Consider the following 5,562-nt stretch of genomic DNA (forward strand, 5'->3'; position numbering starts at 1 on the left):
ATTAAAATTTAAATACACAATTAATTTGTTGTTTGGGAAAGATGGAAAATATATTTGGGATGAAGAGGTTGATAAGTTGGTTCTTCAGATATGGCATGCTGATATCGATAATGTAAGTATTTTGGATCTGAATGACGATGAATACTTGTCCTTAGATAGCAAAGATGAGGAAGGTGGTGAAAAAATGGAAGAATGAGAGGAAAATAATGAAAGTGACATCATTCATGGTGATGTTAATACGATAGTAAGTAATGACAACACTATGAAAGATTATTTCACTGGAAAAATTAAACCTCATGATACGAAAAGCCTCTAAGTGCCAAACTCCATCTCATAATATCGTCTGGAATAAATCTACTACTAAGGTGGCACCCCAAGATGAATAAATGATGCCCCATGTGCACGTAATTACCCCAGAAATAATGTCAGTCATGCTAAGGGAAACTGACAGAGACTGTTGGAGTGTACAAGTTGAATAAAGATTGTACTAAGACCACACATATGGTATGGAAAGAATTACAGGGGAAAGTCTTAGAGACCTACATTGATTTAGCTTATATCAGCAGCTAACAAATCACAGATGAATGATATGAGTGAACAATGAGATGATGAATATGGGAGGCTTGTTTTTAGAGGAACAATGTGCAACAAACATTTCTAGCTATCACATGGTTCCTCATATTTGATAATAACAAAATAATGGCAGATCATAGAATTGATGATAAATTAGCTGCATGTATTCAGGGTGGTCCGAAAATGTGTGAAATAATTGCAGGGATGTTACAGGGCGGGTTGTACTGAGACATAAATGTTAAGAAAGAAATTCGATACGTTGCGCCGTTTCCGAGTTATTTAGCATTGATGTTAGCCAATCGGGGCGTCAAGGGCACGCATTCAAGCGGCCTGCCAGGGGTGGTATTGCCCAATGCGTGCTTTGCTTCGTTAGCTGAAACTTGAATTTACGCGAGCGACAATCTGATTGGCTAATGTCAATGCAAATAACTCGGAAACGGCGCAACGTATCGGATTTCATTCTTAACATTAATGTCTTAGTACAACCTGCCGTGTAACATCCCTACAAGCATTTCACACATTTTCTGACCACCCTGTATAGACTTTTGAGTAATGTAGATTTCATGGCTTTCTTTTGTATACAGTCCAGCTGTTCCTTGGTTCCAGAGTCGTAAAAATGTAACTGAAAATGGTTAAGGGCATGAGGGGTGCAATATTGTACGTTGTAATATTTTTAGTAGCTTATTATAAGTGAGGGAAATGCTGGCTGTACAAAGGAGAAACGTCTGAAGTCAAAGGAGAAACAAGACTGAAAATTTAAAGTAGTCACCTCCTTCAAGGGAAGTACATTTATCGGTTTCTGGTCTTTCTGATTCCCTTACATTAGTATCATATGTACCACAGAAATCTGTTTTTGGGCTTTCTGATTCCTTATTATTAGTATCATATGCACCTCATAAATCATCACAAGTAATAACTGTCTCCTCCATACATGTATCAGCCATAAATGGAAGTTCATTACAGTAAACACAAGGAGTGGTTGGTGACACCTTGGATCAACTTGTGGGCACATATAGTGTGAAACGCAACATCTATCGTTGGCCTGTCGACCTATTCAACAGTATAATTGGTATTGTCTGTATTGCTGCAATGATTACATGGTTGTATCAGTTATCTCCCTCATGACCTATCTTCAAATCACATGTGGCTGCAGTTTTCACAGTTGTTAGGACAATAGCTTGTACTCGATAGCAGATAACCTCAAAGGAAAGCAAAACGTTGTTCATTTAGCCCTTGGGTACGACTACAAGTCTAAAGTACACAGTGTATGTATGGATCACCTACTCATCAATCAAATACAAGGATGTCGTTTGCGTCCAAGAAATCAGGACAAAAAATAAAAACAGTTATTTAAGAATTGTGGAAATTTGGTATGCAACTCCCTTTCAGGGCATAAGCTTACAACGTGATGAGTTCAAATGGTTCAAAGGCTCTGAGCACTATGGGACTCAACTGCTGAGGTCATTAGACCCCTAGAACTTAGAACTAGTTAAACCTAACTAACCTAAGGACATCACAAACATCCATGCCCGAGGCAGGATTCGAACCTGCGACCGTAGCGGTCTTGCAGTTCCAGACTGCAGCACCTTTAACCGCACGGCCACTTCGGCCAGCTGATAGAAATGAGTAAGTCTGTTGAATTGACATAGCCATTTCTAAGCACAGTAAGACTTTATTTGGTATTTCATCGTATTAAAATTTATATTTTTAATTTCTCTTACCATCACCACAGACAAATGTAAGAAAAACCGTGAAATGGGAAATATATTTCCGTTGAATTCGACATAAAATAAAACTATACACCCCAAAAATGTTTAATGTGAGAGGAAAACAATAGCTCTAAAATGTAAAAAAATAAACGAAGTTATTTTAACAAAAAGCAACAGAAAACTAAATATTGCAGAATATGTAATGCTGAATTTTTTCCCAGTACAACATACTACACAATATCATCAGATCACACAGTAACTGTGACAAAAATCAACAATAAGAACTACTCAAGAAAATGAAATGGGGTCTTCGAACACTCTGTGACCCAATTCATATGATTTTTCCAACGTACTGAGTGCAGCGTAAATTTCCTTACAACTTATACAGTATTTTCTTCTGTTATCATACTCGATTTGTAGTTCATCTTTTTTCATTGTGAACAATATCTTAGAATGTTCGACACTTAGAATTCGTTTGAAGTGATAACATAACAATATACAGAAAAGGTTTTTCTGCATACACAAGTTATTTGTTTGACATTATATATATTCTTGTATGATATTCTTTTCTGCAATGTCTACAGATTGCCCTATAACCATTTTTGTGTAATTCTGTGAAGAAAAGTTACCTTTGACTTTTCAGTTTTTCTAGATTTACACATTTTGGATTTGTTACATTTTAGTAAAAACAAATGTATTGTAGCAAACTAAAACAATTCATATCATGGTAAAATTTTCTAGTTTTCCCGATGTGTCTTTTGATGTATTTACTTCGTCAGGAACTATTGCTGATGATAAGTTGCAATCAGTAGCTAATGAAGCTCAATAAGCTGTAGCAGGTCACCTTTCGGTGCCAATTCATTATATTAGTACTATCCTTTAAAAACTACATCCCAGTAATGTATCTGAATTCAGTATTTATTCCTGTAGACAATGGAGGAAATCGTCTATATATAGTTCGACACAATTTATTATTAAAACTATATTGATCCATCTCTGCACTGAAAAAATCATTTAAGAAGATATATGTTCTACCTGAATATGTGTTTACTGAACCATTTAATATAAAACCTTTACATAATCCTGTACTAGGTAGTGAATTTGAATATTCTGAGATTAATTATAACAAATGTAAAACTGTCATATACAGAGTGAAGAAAAATTCTCGCACTCTGACTTCACAGTGAAATTCCTCTTATACTAAGAAAAAAACAATTTCTCTCACACAATTTTGTCCTGTGCTTATTTCCAGCAGTAAATGGACGTTAAAATTGGGCAATCTGACAACACTGTAATTACATGACACCTCTGTCAGAAGAGAGGATTAGTGCTGTGCAGTTGGTGTAGTGGATGATGATTTGGGTGTGCTTGCTGGAGGCCGAGGTTCGATTCTGGGTTGTGGATTTTTTTTTTTTTTCCTAAATGTAGTCTGAGTGGTACGATACCTGGCGTCTTAATCGTCAAATGGCGATTACAGTGGAACTTCTAAAAAACATTTACATTTACATAATACCTACTTATAAATGGAATTAGAATCATCTTTAGTGGTCAGCTTTTTTCACATCGTAGACACGAATTTTTATCACCACTACATCTATTACATTCCAAATCTGTTTTCTGTCTACCCTCCCCCAATGGTCTCATTGATTAGTACCAACTGTTATTCTTGCTAAGTTCAAGTCCATTGCATTTCGTTTGGGCCTTATGTCAGCAGTAAGGGCAGTAACGTATTTTACAAATAATTTCCAAACTAGGTTACCATTTGTATGTACTGTCACCATGGATCCACTAACTATGACTTTCATCATGAAGTCTGATAAGCGCAAGCTCTTTAGTATTCCTGTTCACCATTATTATTATTTATTCTTTTCCCCCTCTAAGGAGCACACGGAACCATTAATTAGCACTGGTATTCTTAGTTTTCTTGTTCTTCTTTTTTTTCGGAAACTTTCTCAACCTTTCTCTATGGGCCTGTCTTATTTCTTGTGTGCATTCGTTTTTCAACTTCAGATTCATTTCCGTCTGGTTTTTGGTTCTGAACTTATGAGAATTGATTTTCTGTCTGTACGCGGTCCATGTGGTTTCTAGAGGGTCAATACTGAGTTCCGTGAGGTCATTTTGGGTTTCTGTTAGCTACCGTGCCCTGGTTTGGCGAGTTCCTCTGATGAAAAGGAAGATTTTCTTGGTCATTCTAGAGGCATCCTTTCTTCTTAAATGTCCGTAGAATTTCAATCGTATTTTCCGTGCAACTGACGTGAAACGTTGCCTACAGTTCTTCAGAGCTTTTTCAGACCCAGATGCGGTCTTGAATCTTGGGTCCAAATATTTTTCTGAGTATTTGCACTTACACTTTCTCAATGTCCTTGAAGTTGATAGTTAATGATGATGTTTCAGTTCCGTTGAGCACTTCTGGAAGTGTGTATGATGGTGGTGAAGTTTGGCTTGGGTGGACAGCGATTTCCTGTTGTATGTGTTCCAAGTCATTGAATAAGCTTTCTGTACTTTTTCTGCACGTGTTTTGTGTGCCACAGTTTCGTCGCCAGTGTTGCTGGTCATTTCACCCAAGTACTTGAAGTACGATATCTATTTCATGTCGCCATATATTGTTGCAACTGGATTCAGATTTGAACTTTTGGAGTCCATGAATTGCGTTTTCTCGTAAGAGATTTGGAGTCAGATTATGATGGCAGCCTCATGACGTTCCTCGATGGCATGTTTAGCTTTCTCGGGAGTCCGCGTAATTATTGCTACGTCATCGGCAGATGCGAGGCATTTTATGTTGATTCGTTTGTCATTTGTTCCCATATTTATTCCAGGTATTTCTGTCTCCCACGTCTTGATAATCTTGTCCAGTACCAGGTTAAAGAGGAGTGGGGACAACCCATCACCCTGTCTCACTCCTGTCCTAATCTGAAAAGCTTAAGTATCTTCTTCTGTGAATCTTACTTTTGTGGTTGTGTCTGTTAAAGTCTGCTTAGTTAATGAAGTAACCTTGTTATCTACACCATATTCGCGAAGTGTATTGAACAGACTGGTGCGATGAATCGAATCGTATGCTTTCTAAAAATCTACGAAGCTGACTACTGTGCGGTTCGACTGACGGTGTTGCAGTGTCATCTTCAGGTTCGAAATCTGTTCTGCGCAGGATCGATGTGGGTGGAAGCCTGCTTGATATTCACCAATCATATGTTCTGTCTGATGTTCTAATCTGGTGAGAAAAGCATGTGAGAGCACTTTGTAAGCGACTGGTAGGAGTGGAATGCCGCGATTGTTGTTGCGA

The sequence above is a fragment of the Schistocerca americana genome, chromosome 4 (genome assembly GCF_021461395.2).
Source record: "Schistocerca americana isolate TAMUIC-IGC-003095 chromosome 4, iqSchAmer2.1, whole genome shotgun sequence".
Taxonomy (NCBI): domain Eukaryota; kingdom Metazoa; phylum Arthropoda; class Insecta; order Orthoptera; family Acrididae; genus Schistocerca; species Schistocerca americana.